Here is a 20,305-nt window from a genome sequence, read left to right as displayed (position 1 = left end):
GATGATTTCTGACAAAGTTAAAGAAAGCAGTGCAAATACAGACGACGAACGCAAGCACCTATACAAAATTCTTTTACAGCAAGCTCCAGTTTTTGACAATGTTCCCGGTACTATGTCCGGCTTTATGTATGAATTTCAAGTTAAGCAGCACGACACATTTAAAGCAAAGCATTATCCCATTCCATATATCCATAGAGAACAGGTTAAGAAAGAATTACAGGATATGCTTGACCAAGGAATTATTGAACCGACAGTTAGTCCGTACATAAGCCCGCTGCATATTGTTAAGAAAAAAGATGGCTCACTTCGCGTCGTACTTGATTCACGTCACATCAATGACATAATTATTAATGAAACAGATCGACCACAGACACTAGAGGAACTACTACAGAAATTTCATGGTACTGCTATTATTCTACATTAGATTTGAAATCGGGATTTTGGCAAATTCAACTTCATCCGAATTGCAGAAAGTATACAGCTTTTCCCTGTTTTGGCGACTGTTATCAATTTTGTGAATTACCATTCGGATTAACTATTTCTTCAGCAGCTTTTATTCGCGGTTTGAACACAATACTTCCGTCAGAACTTAAACACAGAATTACGACGTACGTAGACGACATTCTTATTGCAGAAGCTAACTGGTGTGAACACAATATGATTCTTGAACGACTGTTACAAACTTTTCGTGTACAAGGACTCACAGTTAATCTCAGTAAATCGCACTTTGGCAAAACTTCTATAAAATTTCTTGGACATGTAATTTCAGCACAAGGCATTGCGCCTGATCCGGAAAAACTTCAAGCTCTACGTGACATTACTGCTCCTACGACGAAGAAACAATTACGCAGCTTTTTGGGATTAATTAACTTTTTTCGTAAATTTATACATCATTCTGCTTTAGACACACCTAGATTATGCCAATTAACAGGTAAAAACAGTATTTGGTCCTGGGATAAGCAAGCACATTCTGAATTTATGAACCTGAAACATGCTTTGTTGAATGCACCACTTCTATCACACCCAGATCTTACCAGAAATTTTTCCATTGCAACCGATAGTTCTAACACCGCTTTGGGCGTACATGTTTTTCAGGAGATTGAAGAAGATGGCTCTACAGTGATTAAAAACATCGCATTTGCAAGCCGCGTTCTGTCGCCTGCGGAACGAAATTGTTCTGTTACAGAACTGGAAACATTGTGTGTTGTATGGGCTTTTACGAGATTTCGGCACTTTCTTTGTGGCAGACACGCCACCGTTTGCACAGACCATAGAGCGATGCAATTTTTACTTTCAGCTAAATTCACTCACGACAGATTAAGCAAATGGAAGCTTTATTTACAGTAATTTACTTTTACAATAGTTCACATTCCCGGCACACAAAATGTTATAGCAGACGCACTATGTCGTTCTCTCAGCAACAATCAGCAAGACGTCGCAACCAACTTCTACAAAGCAAATTTCAGCGTCATGTATATTCAGCAAGTTGCATTTGAAAATTTTATTTCGTCCTCATTACAGGACATAGCAAAAGAGCAAAGTAAAGACAATGTGTGGAAAGAAATTAAACACCTTTGGCAAAATAAGAATAATGTTACGATTAGAAACCATTACACTGTGAGCAATGACATTCTGTTTCGCCGCTCTCATCCTGACAGCAACAATTGGTTATTATGCATTCCTGACGAACTGGTTAACAAATTAATCTGGTATACTCATTTACGTTACGCACATTACGGAGCCAGAAAATGTTTTCTTATACTGAGACAGGTTATTTTACCAACATGGAGAAACGTATACGACGAGTTTTAGCGTCATGTAAAATTTGCCAAAAAGCTGTCAGACACCACTTCACATATTCCTCCATTATATCCCATTGTACCTGTTAAATTAAGACATATGGCCGCAGTAGACATTTTTGGTCCAATTCCGAGAACTAACAGAGGTTTTTGCTACATCTTTGTCGCTGTCGAACTCACTTCAAAATTTGTTACCTTCACTCCGTTACGCAAAGCTACTGCCAAAACTGTTTCAAAAGCATTTGTAAAACATTTTCTGTTTCATGTAGGGCATGTGATGAAAGTAATTTCTGACAACTGATGACAATTTCGTTCTGCTATATGGACACGCATGTTACGAGCTAGAAACATTTCTCCGATCTATATATCCAAGTACCATGCTTCTTCGAACCCTTGTGAACGATTAATGAAAGAAATTGGTAATCTGTGTAGAATATACTGCCACAAAAGACATATTGATTGGAACACACAGATATTCTCATTCCAAGATGTAATTAATTCCATTCCAAATGAATCCACTATGCTATCTCCGTCTGTTATACTGAAAAATATTGAACCACCCAACAAAATTAAAGAAATAGTAACATTTCCTTCATCTCGTCGATTACGACACCACGAAATAATTTACATTGCACTGAACAACATCAAACGTGCCGCAGAGCGCCGGAGAAGACAGCAAAAACAGGTTTGTACACGCCGAGACTTTCACATTGGACAGAAGATATTAGTACGTACACACTATTTATCCAGCAGAATAAAAGGTAAGTGCAGTAAATTTGAACTTCTATACGCAGGTCCATATCGGATTCGCAGCATTCCTCACCCCAATGTTGTACACGTCGAAACTCTGAGAACCAGAAAAAGTAAAGGCAACCACCGTGTCTCTAACATTAAACCCTTTATTGAATGAAGACACTTTATAATTTAACATGCTATGATGCCATTTACACATTTTATGACTATTTCTGCAATTATATTCACATGACTACCTATTGATGATTATCGTATTTTTTCTTGGCAAGTGCCCGGCAAGGTAAGGTTAGCAGGTCGCTTTACTTGTCGTTACACATCAGACCGTGCACATTTTCCATTTTTTTATGTATGTTCGATTGTTTTCATGTTTTGTTTGTATGCACTGTGAAATAATTGAGATATAGCAAACACCAGTTGACTTTGACATTTTTTGCCCTATGATATCTTAACATCGTGACTGTTTTACATTTTTTTTTTTGCTGCTGCATTGCGATATTCTGTGTACACTTTTTGCCTCTGAACACTGCCTATGTCTTTGGCATATTACGTTTTCTGTCATGGTATGCTGCATGCTTAATTATGTTACCATAAACCAGTCATTATTTAGTGAGTATATGATGTAAATGCACGACATTAATCTCTGTTCATCATTTTCAGAAAGAAATAACGTGTAAAGGAAATAAATTAAACAGAAATGGGAATTTCACCAGGAATAAACGAAAGAAGATGCAAAAACCCTGTGAGGAAGAGTAAATGGATCAGAATTAACAAGCATTAACAAGAATATACTATACACATCGCAGAATAGCAGTCTTAACTAATTTTTTCTTTCAGAATACGAAGCGATTGATGCAGGCTGTCAGACAGAACTACACATCTTAGTTTTAGTGATGACATATGCTAGAGATAAGGAATAGTTATGTAATGAGTAATGAAGTGATTTTTTGCAGATGATAATGAATGCTGATGAATAATGATGAAGAATATGCTACTATGGATAATGAAGTTTTTCTTTACAGGTGATGATAATAATGGAGTTATGATAATATAAGTAATGAAGTGGTGGATAATGAAGTTTTTTCTTTACAGATGAGGATATTGTTGAAGTTATGCATTTATGCTATATAGTTATTTAAGTATTTGTTGCAGTTTGCTTTGACAGCACGTGTTATATTGCATAGTATAATGACGGAAGGTTTTGGAAAGGACAGCTATGGAACACATTTTTATACACATTTCACTACCTGTTAATTCGAAGTTCACTACTTTTCAACATAAAATGCATTTCTTCTTTCAGCTTAATAATCCATTTTTTGTATATTTTCGCAGGAGAAATTATTTATGAAATTAACGTGCCATAAGCAGTTGTTCATTAAATCTATGTCATCTATGAATGTGATTACATATACTCTACTTGTTTCATAATCTTGCCACAGCTGACTTATGACGAATGACGTTACACATTTTGATTTACACCAACAACCCAGAAGCAAATTTTTCTCTCTTGCTTTCCTCTATAAATACCCAACGCAATGCATTGCTAACAAAAAAAAAAGTATTACCAGTCCCAAATAATGATACCAGTTTAAGAGAGTTCTGAGTAATGCTGATCAGCTATGAATAATATGTCACCTGAAAAAAATAAATACTACTAATTACTGTATAGAGATTACCAATGCTTTGTAACTAGAAAGAACTACTAATAATGCATTGTAATGAGGAAAAGAAGGCTACTGATTATTACTATATTGAAATGACAAAGATTAACAATGCTTTGTAACTAGAAAGAACTACTAATAATGCTTTGTAACTAGGAAAATACTACTAATTACTGTATTGAGGTGACCAATGCTTTGTAACTAGAAAGAACTACTAATAATGCTTTGTAACGAGGAAAAGAAGGCTACTGATTATTACTATATTGAAATGACAAATGATTAATAATGCTTTGTAACTGGAAAATGAATACTATTAATTAATAATGCTTTGAAACTAGGAAAATACTACTAATTACTATATAGAGATGACCAATGCTTTGTAACTAGGAAAAGAATGCTACTAATTATGCTTTGTAACTAGAAAATGAATGCTATTCATTATGCTTTGTAACTAGAGAATGAATGCTATTTATTATGCTTTGTAACTGAGAAAAGAATGCGATTATTTAATGCTTTGTAACTGAGAAAAGAATGCGATTATTTAATGCTTTGTAACTAGGAAAAGAATGCTACTAATTATGCTTTGTAACTAGAAAATGAATGCTATTCATTATGCTTTGTAACTGGGAAAAGAATGCGATTATTTAATAATGCTTTGTAGTTAAGAAAAGAAAGGCTACTGATTATTACTATATTGAAATGACAAATGATTAATTAATGAATGCTAGCTTTGTAACTAGGAAAAGAATGCTACTAATTATGCTTTGTAACTAGAGAATGAATGCTATTCATTATGCTTTGTAACTGGGAAAAGAATGCGATTATTTAATAATGCTTTGTAATTAGGAAAAGAAGGCTACTGATTATTACTATATTTAAATGACAAATGATTAATTAATAATGTTTTGTAACTGGAAAATGAATGCTACTAATTAATAATGCTTTGTAACTGAGAAATGATGACTGTATTAGGATGACCAATGATTGAGTATCAACATTATTATTGACTACCTCCTGTTTTAAGTAATGACTTCTGATGATTTGTAATTAGAGAATGGGTGCAAATATTCTATGTAAAACAATTAATGAACATTTTTCTGTAATACTACATACATGGTACAGAAATGTTCAATAACTGGGCTATGAATGCCGCAAACTACTAATGTAATTCCTAATGAAGACTAGTATGTAACTTAATTACTGCAATATCCATTTGTCCTGTACATCCTCCTGATCATGGAGCACTATATTTGGTTTTTGCACTAATTCTACGTTGGTGTGCCTTGTAAGAGCGTGGTGTTGACACGACATGCTGTCCACCAACGTGAGCGATGAAGACGTTATTATGGTCCCACTGTTTGGTGTACCTAATGTACTGCCAAAACGAAAACATGGAATATTACTACGACATTTCAGTGTCTTGGCCACGCTGATAAATACTTCTGGGAAAAGAACTTCAAATTGTCTCACTTGGTGTTGTACTTCTGTGGAAAGATATGGACTTTCAGTGCAGCTGCGTGCAACCTAAAGTGCTACAACCATGATACAATCCTTCCCTTTCCTATCCTAATTCTTGTAACATAGTGAAAATCATTTTTTTGCTAACATCATCTATATTCATGGCCTATACATTTTTTCGATTTGCTGAATTGTAGTACATGTGCACTTATGTTACTTATCAACAGGATTTTTTTTACCATTATGTTTATTTGTTGTGAAAATGCTAAAGAGTTTTTCAGTGCGTGTGCACCTATGTCATATGTTGTGTACTCATTGTATATATTTTTTGTCATTGTCTGAAATGTTTTGTACTCGGTGTATGTGCACCACATTCAATTCATGTTCTACATCTGAATATTCTATGATTTGTAAAAGTTAATTAATTAAGAAAAAATTTGTTGCTCATGGCAGGTACAAATGACTCACCATCGCTGCCAAATTTTTGCCCCCTCCCCCCCCCTCCAGTGGAGGGTTATGAAACACGTATGTATTCAGTAGCAGCGATGGCGAGGCATGACAGAATCTCTGACCAGAGAGTTATTTATCGTTGCTAGTCTGCGCTTGACCGCGCGAGAGTTCAGTTCAGTTGCGAGGCTGTAGTTGTACGTAGCGAGTCGCGAGAGCATGTAGTTCGTTCGTGCTAGTAGCGCGCGAGAGATAGTCGCAGTTGTGTGTGAGGAGTCGGCGGGCGTTGACATGGGCCTCTGGTCAAGGTTCAGGACGAGGTATATTTTTTAAATAAGGTAATGAAGAAGCATTGCGCACATCTGATAATGTAATGTATATTAACTGTAATTAATTTGTTCAAGAATTGCCCCAATAATAATTTTGTTCTGAAAGCAATTTTTTAGGAAAATAATCATTACAATTGAAATAATATTTCCTTTGCTTTTCCTCCCAGAATCAATTTATCAGGTTAATCTTAACGTTAATTTTGTGGGGACTTAATATTTTTGCACATTGTTTTTATCATTGAATTTTATTACTGTGGGAAGCTAACATTTGGCACTATTTGCAATTCTATTCAATTCCTTTCACTTTGCTTATTTTTACCGGGAGGTTACGTTTAGCAGAATGAATATTCACATTTAAAAATTATCTTTCATTTTTTTGGGGAGGTTACACTAGGTTCTATTCCCATTAACATTTAAAGTATTGTCTTTCCTTAAAAATTCTCCGGGGAGGTTACAACACGATAGTCTCCAGAATAATAATCTCTTTATCTCGATTCATACACGTGAATCTGGGGTATGGCACAAAACTACACCACCATCAAGCATCTATACTCTACTAATATAAAAAGAAAAATGTGGTTTGAAAGAAATTCTGAGAAGCATATATTGAAGCCAGACGCCGTAGCAGCGAATACATTATCCTTCTCCTGGTCAGGGCGGTACCCCCCGATTCGTTCGGCGACTGAGGTCACGAATGGCAGCAGTCTGTTATTAATGACGTGCGCCCGAAAAATGCAAGTACGGGGTCTCGCGTTCAGCTAATTTAGAATGCAAGCACTTCCCTATAAGCCTCTGAAATCCCGGTGGATTCCAGTGTGCAGGTGGACCTGTTGGCTGGTCTGTCAAACCAAATTGACTCCGTCCCATGACTATGAGTGACGCAATGTGTCAAGTGTTTGGATAGGCGACTCAGGACAAATAAGTACACCCACACTTCACTCATTGTGTGTATGATGCTAGAAGAAGTACCACTGACAGTTCAGAAGGTGACTGGCACAGGCTCTAAGAGGCACACTAGCAAAGGACACAAGTCTCATCGTTTATGTAGAGACCTGCAGTCCTTTACTAGCGAAGCAGCAGTACAAGAGTAATCCCTTCTCTTTTTCTCCACTTTCCTCGCCAGCTCGGTAGCAAAGCATATTTAAATCTTAGACTACTTCCACTGTAGCACATGCCAAACATGAGCTGGAGTGCCGCATTCTAAGATGGGAGACTGCTCCTTGCTCTGCATACACCGATTTGACGAAGGACTTTAAACTTAATTGGGGGAAAAGTAAAAAAGGTTCAGCTTTGTGGCCTCTTTCCTACGTGTTTACGCCATGTCTTTTGCTAACAACATGACCAGGATGGAACCACAGCCCTCCATAAAAATATCGTTATCTCCGGTGTTGTGACCATTTCGAAGTTTCCAAAGAACGACCATAATCTCGCTAAAAGCCTCGTGCTTCACAAATATGTTTAGTAACAGAGTCTGGATGTCTGAGCGCCAGTGACCTGTCCCATGACTATTCGCAGAATACTCACAGTTGGCCCATCGACTTCCTACCTAACAAGGGCCCATCCTCTGCTTTATTGCCAGTCTCCAAAGCTTTGGCCATTGCAGTGGCATCTCCTTGGCGATAGTCAGCCTACCTGGACGCGACCGGCGACCAACCGGCGCCATCCAAACGAGTCTGCACAATGAGACCACGGAACTCGGCAGTCCAGAAATGTTTCCACCCAGTTTCCGCAGGAAAAACGCGCTTCTCTCGGCCCTTAGTCTCTACACACTTTAACTGCAGTCGTTTACATCGGCACCCTATTCGTTTGAACGCAGGTAAAGCTTACCGCTATTCCTTCATTAAAGGACACAAGCAAGAGCGGTAACTACTGCCCACCATTCCATCATGATGTATGAAGTCAGATCGTAATAAAGATCATGTTCCCTAAGAACATTAAGCGGCATGACAACGAATCAGAAGTGAGAGTGCCCTGCAATCTCTCAACCTATTCTCGGGACAGTGTCCATCTTTAGTTGCAATCTGTTTCTCATTTGCATGATGGCATCTGCCGGCAGGACAGTGCAACCTGTCGCAAAGCTTCCAGTGTACATGCTTGGTTCGAAGAGCACTAGGATACGTTTACCGTACTCCCCTCGCCACCGAACTCCCCAGATTAAAACCCATTCGAGAATCTCGACTGGATTGTTTGCGCCATGGATTCTCAGTTGAGAAATCTAGCACAGCTTGACATGACACTGTAGTCCATATGGATTCACATCCATGTCGACACCTTCCCTGTTGGTACCTTCATCAACCTCACTGACTCTCTCCCTGCACATCTCGCAGCTGTCCACGCTGCAAAATGTTCAGACTTTTGACAGGTGGTCACATTAATGTGACTGGACAGTGTAATTTCGAGTGGTATCCATGTGGTTACGACAGTTATCAGCGACTAGTCCTAAGTTCATCTTTTACCTTGGTTGTAAATTGTGATTAGGTAAACAGAGTGTTAATCAGGAGAATGTCTTGATAATAACGAAACTGCAAGAGTAAAGCACACTTGTCAACCTTTTTGAATGAGGCCCCACCGTCTCTCAGATTCTCGAGTCTCCTTATAAATGATTCTTCTAATCACCCTGAATGAATATAGTCCTTCGATTCAAACGCCGAGTACAGTTCTTCTTTTTTTTTGCAGCGAAATGTTTGTGATTCGAGTCCGTCATCTGTATAGTATTTGGCACCACGTGGCAACCAATCTTTGTCTTTCGTTCTATCATTTCTTTTATTAGAATATTAGAAAGGACTCGGGCCTTTTTTCCTTTTATGTCATCAGTCTTCGGACTGATTTAATGCGGCCCGCCACGAATTTATCTCCAATGAAAACCTCTTCCTCAGAGTAGCACTTCCAACCTACGTCCTCAGTTATTCGCTACATGTATTCCAGTCTCTGTCTTCTGTGTGTCTTAACAGATATACTATCATCCTGTCCCGTCTTCTTTTCAGTGTTTTCCACATATCCCTTTCCTCTCCGATTTTACGAGGAAGCTCCTCATTCCTTACCTTACAAGCTCATCTAATTTTCAAAATTCCACCTCCCACATGCTTCGGTTCTCTTCTGTTCTGGTTTTCCAACAGTCCATGTTTCACTACAATACCATGTTGTGCTCCAAACATAAATTCTCAGAAATTTCTCCTCCAGAGTAAGGCCTACGTTTGGTTCTAACAGATCTCTCTTGGCCAGACGTGCCCTTTTTCCCAGTATTAGATTGCTTTTGATGCCCTCCTTGCTCCGTCCGTCCTGGGGTTTTCGCTGACTAGGTAAAGAATTCCTTACGGTAATCTACTATGTAGTCGGCAATCTTGATTTTAAGTACAGGATCTCGCTGTTACCATTTTTGCTACTTCTCATTGCTCGCCTTTCTTCGATTTACTCTCAATCCACATTTTGACACATTAAACTGTTCATTCCGTTAAACACATCCTATAATTCTTCTTCACTTTCACTTAAGTATGTCATTATTGAATCTTATCATTGATACTCTTTCACCTTCAGTTTTAATTCCACTCTTCACGCTTTCTCTTATTTCCGCAATTACTTCTGCAATACAATCTACGAGGTAACAAAAGGGTAGCATTACCTTTATCAGCCTTCAGTACCACTATTTCCGGATTTTCTAGAAGGTTCCGTAGTACAGCACTTTCTTCAGCGGTTATAGTACTGCGTTGGAGAAGAGCTCTCAGGAGAACCCGATCAGTTTCCCTTCCTATTTCTTCAGCGGCGTCCATAGGAACGCGACGTACAGCTCGTTCAACACCACTTGCGAAAAGTATAAGAAGTACTGCACTAGGTGTAGGTGCAAAATTAAGACCTTTGCCCAAAACTGACATGGATACTCGACCCACTCGACCCGGAAACTTAACAGGGCTTTCTCAACTGAAGCCAGGAACCGGGAAGTGCATAAAGAGGAGAACGCGCCAACTAAGTCCCTACCTTTTCTTCCCTTCGTTGGAAATATCTCCTTCACAATAGCGAGGATTCTTAATAATTTTCAGGTGAAAGTGTTTCTTCGTCCACTTTCTAAGATTACCGATCTTCTGGGATCGGTGAAGGATGATTTGTTACTGCGGAAGGCGGGAATAAAATACCGCGTCAAGGTGGTATTGCCTATATAGGACCGTAAACGCGTACAGTGGAAGAGCGTTGTACGGAACATCAAGGTTGCTCTCGCCTACTTCTACCCGGTAAGTCTGCAGTTGCGGAACATTATATTTCCAACGGACATTCAATGGAGTATGACAAAGCTTCGAACAAACTTTTGGGGCTCCATTATCAAAGAATCTGTTGAAATACCCACTGCGGAAAATCTAATGAATCGTGACAGTGGTTACCAACTGAATAACGCGTGGAATCCCGTCATCTCCGAAATTTTCTCGAGACGAAGACGCCAGAAGACTTCGATAGCTGCGGCCAGCGACAATACCGACGGCAGCTGAGCCTTGCAGTTCCACCAGCGAGGGCGCTGCCGCTGGGCGGTGTGGTCCGCGACTTCAACGCATGCGCGGCAGTACCACTAGCGCGCTATATAAGCCGGAGCGGAGAACGTCTTGGTCTTTTTTTCCTCACCTTCCACTTTTCTTGCAGATCATCTGTCCAGGTTATCCCCCCTCTGCCCTCGGCTGAGGTGTGTCATACTTGTGCCGACTTTTTAGTGCAGTGTTAAAGTGACTGTTGACCTTGAGGTGCGGCATTGTCTTAACACTAACGTTGGATTGGAAGAGGTAGACGACAAAATCTACTCTACTGGCCATTAAAATTGCTTCACCACGAAGATGACGTGCTGCAGACGCGAAATTTAACCAACGGGAAGAAGATGCTGTGATATGCAAATGATTAGCTTTTCAGAGCATTCACACAAGGTTGGCGCCGGTGGCGACTCCTACAACTTGCTGACACGGGGCAAGTTTCCAGCCGATTTCTCATACACAAACAGCAGTTGACCGGCGTTGGCTGGTGAAACGTTGTTGTGATGCCTCGTGTAAGGAGGAAAAATGCGTACCATCACATTTCCGACTTTGATAAGGGTCGGATTGTAGCCTATCGCGATTGAGGCTTATCGTATCGCAACATTGCTGCTCGCGTCGGTCGAGATCCTATGACTGTTAGCAGAATATGGAATCGGTGGGTTCAGGAGGGTAATACGAAACGCCGTGCTGGATCCCAACGACCTCGTATCGCTAGCAGTCGAGATGACAGGCATCTTATCCGCATGGCTGTAACGGATCGTGCAGCCACGTCTCGATCCCTGAGTCAACAGATGGAGACGTTAGCAAGACAACAACCATCTTCACGAACAGTTCGACGACGTTTGCAGCAGCATGGACTATCAGCCCGGAGACCATGGCTGCGGAATCTTTGACGCTGCATCACAGACAGGAGCGCCTGCGATAGTGTACTCAACGAAGAATCTGCATTTCTTCTTGGTGTAGCAATTTTATTGCCCAGTAGTGTAGTTCATCGCTTTTGGCCTCCCAGGTCACCAGACCTCACACCTGCGAATTTTTCTGTGGAATTATACACAAGATAGAGTCTTTATCCCACCTATGGCAGCTAATCTTCAGGTGCTGAGAAACTGAATTGTTGCAGCCGTCGATTTAATAAACAGCGACCTGTTGATTCACGTGTGGAATGAAATGAACTACTGTTTTGATGTTTTTCGAAAAATGCACGGTGCTCATGTTGAGTGTATGGTCTAGTGTTTGTGCGAACATTACACTGTGAACCTCCCTCTGTCCAGTGACATACGTAATGTACTTCTATCTTTCATAGTTTTACGGTAACATACAATTAAAATCTGTCCATTTTTTCTGAATCACCCTTACTGGAGGTGCGTCATATATGCATTGACTCTTGCATTAACTAGTGACCGACAGGAGAAGCCACACGTTTGGAAATGGGTGACATTTCATGCATAAGATACGCACTGACAAACCGTGCCTTATAAACCTGACGAAAATAGTTTCTGGGCTACCTAGCTATAAGCTGATGACCAATGAGACGTAAAGTGTTATCACAAACGCATGGCTGGAATGGTACTTTCTTCCGTGACGTAGCGGTACAGATCGTCCAGGTACTAATAATCGCGTTGTTTAGCACCGTGTATCCGTAATCACCACCATCAGCATTACCATAATCATCATCGCAATAGTCAGCTACGCACATGATACCCAATGGCTCTGCACCCCATTTCGCCGACGCTGCTATAGTATGGCGCAGGATAATATATCTGTCCGGGAAATGGCGCTCACCGGTATTGCGCTTTCAGTTCCTGCACAATACCTTCAATCGTGCATATAACAGCGCCTAAAACGATAATGCCACACACAGACACATCCCTGCATCTCTAATCATTGCTTATCATACTACGTTTGAATGGTATGTACGTTTAGTGTCATTTCTCCGTCAGTCCCTCACTAAACAGGATCAGGACACAGGTTCTGTGTTCGACCGTGATTTAAATTTTTCGTCTCTTCCCGGAAAGTGCCCTCTCGAAATTTCAATTCCAAATTTCTCTGTGATGCACATCATTTCTCTTGCAACGTCTGCCAATTCAGTTTGTTGAACATCTCGTAACGCTGTCGAGCCGACTAAAGGATCCCGTGACGAAACTTGCATCTCTTCGTTGGATATTCTCTACCTCTTCTATAAGTCCTAGCTGGAAGGGATCCTAGATGGATGAACAGTACTGAAAATTGGTCGAACAAGCGTCTCATAAGGCAGTTCCTTCGTGGACGTGTTAGATTTCCTTAAGATTCTTCCCATAAATCTGAGTCTTGCTTCTGTTTTCCCTACTATTTGGTTTATGTGGTCATTCCCCTTAAGGTCGCTCTGTATAGTTATTCCTACATATTTTTTGGTGGATGCAGTTTCCAGTCATTTGTGTAATACCCCCATATCAATAGAGCAGAGATGAGGTGCGTTTAAGAACCATTGATTACGCTCTGTGATGTATTTTCTTTAATTAAATGGATGATATTTTTACGTCTCCTCACTGCAGCGTAGGAGACACATTTGTATTTTACCTCTAGTCACGAGTAGATGCCTTTTCCCATTACAGTTGCGGTAACCAGTTTGTAATGTGTAACATTTACATAAATATCATAAAATATATTTAAATTAATTCAATCAGTTTGTAAGCATACCATTGTATCGTTGACTATCGATGATCGCCTCTCTGCCCAGCGCAGAGCAACGGTGGCGGGAGGGGGGGGGGGCGGAGTGTTGTGTTGATGCAGTGGCCGAGGCACGTATCTTACAAGTTATGATGAAGTAATTGAATCTGTTTGCCACATAAGTTTTGCGTTTAATTTCAGTGCTCACGACGCAGTATTAATATTTATCGAAAATGTGGTGTTTCTCGGTTTCGTCTGTCGTGTCGGGAGAACAACAATCAACCGAGTCGCCATGGTCACGGAAAAATAATGTGGACTGGTAAGATTCTAACTGCAAGTTCTAAGTGGAAGAAACACATACCGTTTTGACTGGCTGAATATCACGAGATCAGGTACTACCTCGTTCGTATCTCATATCCGAAATTTTATGGAGCATCCACGTCGCGATTCGCTCACGCGCACCCTCGTGTTATAGACTATTGAATTGTTTAGTACTTTTGGCAGAAGTGTGCCAATCGTCGACTGATAAAACATCCGTTGAATAGTGACTGTTGTGTGTTCTACACACCATGTTTTTGCATTGGATGCCATCATTTAGACAGCAACCTTACACGTCACAAAGCACACGTGCTTGGAGTACAAATACTGATCATGTCCATTATGGAATAATGTTAACTGTGAACAGTTCAGCCCCACCCTACGCAAGTGTTTATCAGAATACAGTGAATTCTACCACATCAACTTGGCGTTGTTGGTGTGAGTGGCTCCTCTCCCTGCTAGACAATAGTTATTACAGGACACATCATATGAGGCAGTGCAGAGAACAGCAGATCGACCACCGCAGGAAGGACCAGGTACGTGGGTTTAGTCATACGGTCTTTAAATACCCAACCCCGTTCCCGTGCCCAGGGAGTGTTGTACAGTCTCGACTGGTAAAAGCTAGCTTTTATTAGTACTGCATATCTACCCCCTTTCCTCCCGGGCATGTTACATGGCAACGTGCGTTACAGGATCTTTTATCGCCAGTGATAAGGTACGGATTTATTGGAAAATTGAAACAGTGAATAACGTATAGAAACAGTGAGCGAATTTTTGATTGTTGTGTGACGTCAGACAGACTGTGCGCGCTGCGGACCAAGGAGTTTAAGTTACAGAGATTCTATTTGTCTATTACGGAGTGCAGTGAAAAGATGCTGCGTTGGAGGGTAATTCCACTACTGCATGCTACATCATCTGCGACGGGGACGGTACCTGTGAGCAACGGGAACAAGCACAAAACCACAACCACACAAGTGCTACATTTCCCCTCCCTGCCAGCAGGTGGCCTTGCTGACCGACACAGCGACGCCTGGGGCTGGTCTGAAGTCAGAGCCGCGCACGCCGATCGGCAGTCAACAACGTTAAGTCTTACGTAGCGCTGCGATTCTTCGCGCATTTAGAGAATACCTCAGCGTAACTGATTGGCAGTGCAGACTTTGTCTAGAGAATTTCATTCAAATAGTGTTAAATGATTACAGTGGAAGCAACTTGTAAAACTGACACAACAGTCTTTTAATGGGTACTAGATCGCAATACAGACTTAGATTATCTCACGGAATGCAGCCAGTGTTGGTACAATACAGTGGAGGCAACTTACCATAATGACACTACACTTTGACACTTGTCAATTATTGCAGTATAGTTAAATGTCACTGCCCAGTCTTGCTGTAGTAGCCCATGCAATATGCTAAGGTAGTGCTATAGCAGCAGTGAATCTTTTGTGTAAATATAAGTGTACTTTTTTGTGGCATTGATTCTATACGTGTCTGGTGTGCTTCTTAGCACGGAATACGGCGTCGAAGAGATACAGCGTTGCCGATTGACTTACTGTTTTGTTGTGTATTGTGCAGGAGGGTTACTGTGATTTAGTCTTCATATTTTTTTCTTTTCCCCTTTTTCATTATCTTGCAGCGATGGTCATGAATGTAGATGGAGATTCTTCAGATGAAAGTAGTCCAATAGAAAGGAAGGTTCAAAATAGCAATACTGCAATATCAAGAGATTCTGATATGGGAGACTTTAGTTCGTCCGTTGAAATGGGAAGCCCTGTTGCTGTGTCGTAACCAATCGTGGCTACATCCAGACGAGAGGAGTGTAGGCCTGACTCTGACATGTTCACAACATTAATGAGTATGCTGAAGAAGTGATTCAAGGAAATTAATGGTCAGATTGACCAAACTAATTGGTCGATAGAAGAAACTATTAGAGCAAATGAAGGATAAAAACCGTCGACTGGAGACAGCCATAAAGTAAGTGGGAAACGAGTGTAACAAAAAGGTTGACGCACTTACACCTCGGTTAGATCAACACATATTAGAGCAGGCGAACGTTTTGACAAGGGTGAAGCTGAAGTCAGTGAGGTAAAAGACCAACTCAGAAAAGGGCTGAGGTGTATGATAAAGAATTCGAAAGACAGGATGTGGAGGTGCAGGAGTGTAAACACAAGGTGCAAGCTGTTGTGCTGAATCAAGATGCTTACGTACGCCGTGTAGAGCAGGTGTACAATGAAGTATCCAAGACCCAGTCACTTGTGGGTCAACAGGTTCAAAATTAAGTAAAGGCGTTATTGTGCAGTGGAGGCGTAACAGGAGGCAGCATACTTGGCATACAAAATGACGAGGTCTTTCTTAGTGTTGGGAACATTAGGAATTTTGATCCAAACGGAAAACGGCATCCGAGGGACTATTTAGACCAATTTAAGGTTGTACTACCTGAACTCTGGGATGAACAGCGGAAGATACGATTTGTTGCATCGAGAAAGGAAGACGAAGCTGGTACTTCGCGAATGAGAATAGGACAAAACGCGAGACACATGTGGAGCTTTTAAAACAATATTGGTCTCTGCGAAACAGTTTATACCAAAGCATAAGGTTTGATAGAGGTCGCGACTAGAACCTAAAGACGTTTTTCCAAGACTATGATGAAAGAGACCTGTATTTAAGTGAGCTAATGAAGACAGAGGCAATGCTATCCTTGATCATACGTAGACTAGCAGTGGCAGTTGAACAGAAGTTGCTGGTGAATATTAAGGACGACGTAGAGGCGATTAAGTCAGTTTTTTGATAGCTAAATACTCTGTATGAACAACGAAGAACTCAAGAAGGTAGACGTAATAGAGGTGTGCCAGGGAACAGTGAGAGGAATGCTGGTACGCGATCGTGTAATGGTATAGGGTATACTGGTCAGAAGTGGAATCAAGAGAATGACAGAAAATTTGATTGTAGTTTTCGAGGTCGTGGACGTTACTGAGGACTATGTGGTGAATACTGACAACACCACAACTGTAAGTAAATGGAAGGATTGTTCAGAGAAATTCGAAGGAGCAATCAACAGTATGCCTCATGCCATGACAGGATTCGCACCATGCGAAATCCTGCTGCCGGCCGCTGTGGGCGAATGGTTCTAGGCGTTTCAGTCCAGAACCGCGCTGCTGCTACGGTAGCAGGTTCGAATCCTGCCTCGGGCATGGATGTGTGTGATGTCCTTAGGTTAGTTAGGTTGAAATAGTTCTAAGTCTAGGGGACTGATGACCTAAGGTGTTAAGTCCCACAGAGCTTAGAGCCATTTAATCCATTTGAAATTCTGCTTAACCCGACGCCTAAAAGTATATCTGCCGAGATTCTGATTAACTCCCCAGCCACAGATTGAACTTGGGATGAAAACACAGAGTTAGCCATGGAATGGTTATGTGAGAATGCTCAGCAGAGAAAGAAGAAGCACGATAGAATAGAGGTATGAGACAGATCTTGTGTTAATTAAGACTCATATGCATTCAAGCAAGGTAAACAAAGAGATTTAGAAGTTCTACCATGAATCGTGTTATGGGTATCGGGTGTCCAAATACTGTCGAGTTGGAAGCCGTGAACTCTGGTAGAGGTGAGGGCAAACGTCATGTGGAAAACATTAAACAATATTATGAGCAGTACTGACAACTAATATGTTTAAAGTCCTTAAACAAAGTGTAAGATAAAATAATTCCGCTCTGTATGTGATTATATAGTTAATTGTTTGCGTAGATTGAAAACTTTTGAACAGAATGAATAAGTGTTTATTTCTTATTGAAGCATTTTGTGAGGTGTCGTTGCCTGTTTAGAGCTGAGTAGTGGCACTGAGTTCAAGTAATATTTTTGGGAAGTAGTGATAAGTGTTAATATGCTTAGTGGTCTGGCATTATGTTCGCGTTTTGAGTATTTTGTACTTTTTTTTCCATATGTGCATTTTTTATGAAAAATCTAGATGTATGTGTTCCAAATTGTCAATATGATTCTTAATATGTGGGTAACTCGCAGAATTTTGTTTTCCTCGCTACAACATGGAGACCAGCTACTATCGTGCTTAGGCACGATAATGTGTATTTTCAGTGGGCACAGTATCTGCAGTGTGCGCAGGCTCATTTAAAGTTTTGTAGATATTACTTTATTTCATGTATTCATGTTACAGTTGATCAGACTGTAAGGGCTACTATGAGACGATATAAGCTAAAGATATGATTCGTAGGTTAAGAGTAGGTCAGCACTGAAAAGGGACTGTTACGTTTGCTTCATGTACACTAAGGACAGATTTCCACAAGACGAGGGTGGGAATCTGATGTCTGCTTGTTTGATTACAGTACTGCAGTGTCATCGGTCCTGTAATCTGCGCTGCAACAGACCAACCTTTTCTCCACTTTTCTGTGTAATGAACGCCCTACCGGCGCCGTGCTGTGAATAATGAAGTTCTCTTCGTGTGTGGACGACCAAGTGCTGACGTGTAAGTGCAAAAATATTTCTTTTCATGTTCTAACGGTGTCAGGGTTTTTTTTAAAATCGCTGTGTTTACGTAGCGTTTATGCACGTATACCTTCTTTTTCAGGAACTTAAATGATATTGTATTTTGCTTTTGTATTATTCCTTAACTTAAGCCTTTCTGTAACGGGCTGGTCTACATGTAGGTTTGTAAGTGTTTATGATGACTAGGACGCTATCCGTGCCTCCCCCCCCCCCCCGACCCCCCCACCGCCAGAACTCCCAATCACCACCACCAGAAGGATTTTAGTTTTGTTCGTTTTTCGCAATTATCTACTGGAATTCGAAAACATTTCTGTGCGGAAAAGTAAGCACCGGACTATATCCTTGACTATCGATGGTCGTCTCCCTTCCGAGCGCAGAGCAACAGTGGGGAGTCGTGGAGTAGCTTACGTGGAGCGTTGGCGGAGTGTTACGTTGATGCCGTGGCTGCAGAACGTATCTTAAAAGTTATGATGAAGTAACTGAATATGTTTTCCACACAAGTTTTGCATTTAATTTCAGTGATCACGACGCAGTATCAATATTTATCCAAAATGTGTGCTCCCCGGTTTCGTGTGTCGTGTCGGGACAACAACAATCAACCGCGTCGCGACGGTTACGGAAAAATAATGTAGATTGGTATAATCCTAATTGCAATTCTAAGTTAAAGAAAGACATATCGTTTCGACTTGCTGAATATCACGATCGCAGGTACTATCTCGTTCGTATATCATATCCGAAACTTTATGGAGCATGCCCATCGCGATTCGGTCACGCGCTCGCTCGTGTTATAAGCTATTGAATTGTTTAGTACTATTGGAAGAAGTGTGCCAATCGTCGAATGATAAAACATCCGTTGAACAGTGATTATTTTGTGTTCTGTGCACCGTGTTTTTGCATTGGATGCCATCATTTAGACGGCAACCTTATACGTCACAACGGACACGTACCTGAAGTACAAATACTGATCACGTCCATTATGGAATAACGTTAACTGTGATCAGTGCAGCCCCACCCTACGCAAGTGTTTATCAGAATACAGTGAATTCTACCACATCAACTTGGCACTGTTGGTGTGAGTGGCTTCTCTCCCTGCTAGACAATAGTTATTACAGGACACATTACATCAGGTAGTGCAGACAGCAGCAGATCAACCACCGCGGGAAGGACCAGGTACGTAGGTTTAGGCACACGGTCGTTAAGTACCCAATCCCGTTCCTGTGCGCAGGGAGTGTTGTACAGTCTCGACTGGTAACCGCTAGCTTTTATTAGTACCTTTCCTCCCAGGCGTGTTACATTTGAATTAATTCAGTCAGAATTTAATCAACCTTAATCAACACTAAATTAAAAAATTATCGATGAATTTTATTACACCTGTAGATTGTCGGTGCGACTGTCGCCATATGCCGACAACAAAGAGATCCATTTGGCCAGCAGAAATTGTCAATTATGTTAGTGCAAATTGAATGGCCAAAATCTCTAAGAGCCTCGTCTTCTCGAATGTTTACAGGTCTTCCAGCCAGTCCCACGTATTTCAGCCGTTATGTAAGCAAACTGCTTCTCTATAACTGAGTCTCACATTTGATCTAAATTCTATCAGAGCCACAAACTGCAAAATCCATTGTACTGCCACTAAATCTTTCACGGTATCGTCAGGTAAAACTCATTGCCCTATTTACATGCCATCCCTCCTTAGTAGAAGAACAGAAATAAACTGACGAAATAAGCGAGGGACGAAGAAAAAGTTATAAGTTGACGATTTCGGGAGAGGAGTCATTTTCAATGTTTGCTATATAAATACTTTTTCTGCTTCATGAACAATACGTCATCAAATTTTCTAAGCCATTTCTGATCATGTGGAGCACAAAAGAAAGATGGGAAGGTAATAGCTTCAGCCCGGCCCAC

The sequence above is a fragment of the Schistocerca nitens genome, chromosome 5 (genome assembly GCF_023898315.1).
Source record: "Schistocerca nitens isolate TAMUIC-IGC-003100 chromosome 5, iqSchNite1.1, whole genome shotgun sequence".
Lineage (NCBI taxonomy): Eukaryota > Metazoa > Arthropoda > Insecta > Orthoptera > Acrididae > Schistocerca > Schistocerca nitens.
Note: the sequence above shows the minus strand (reverse complement) of the source record.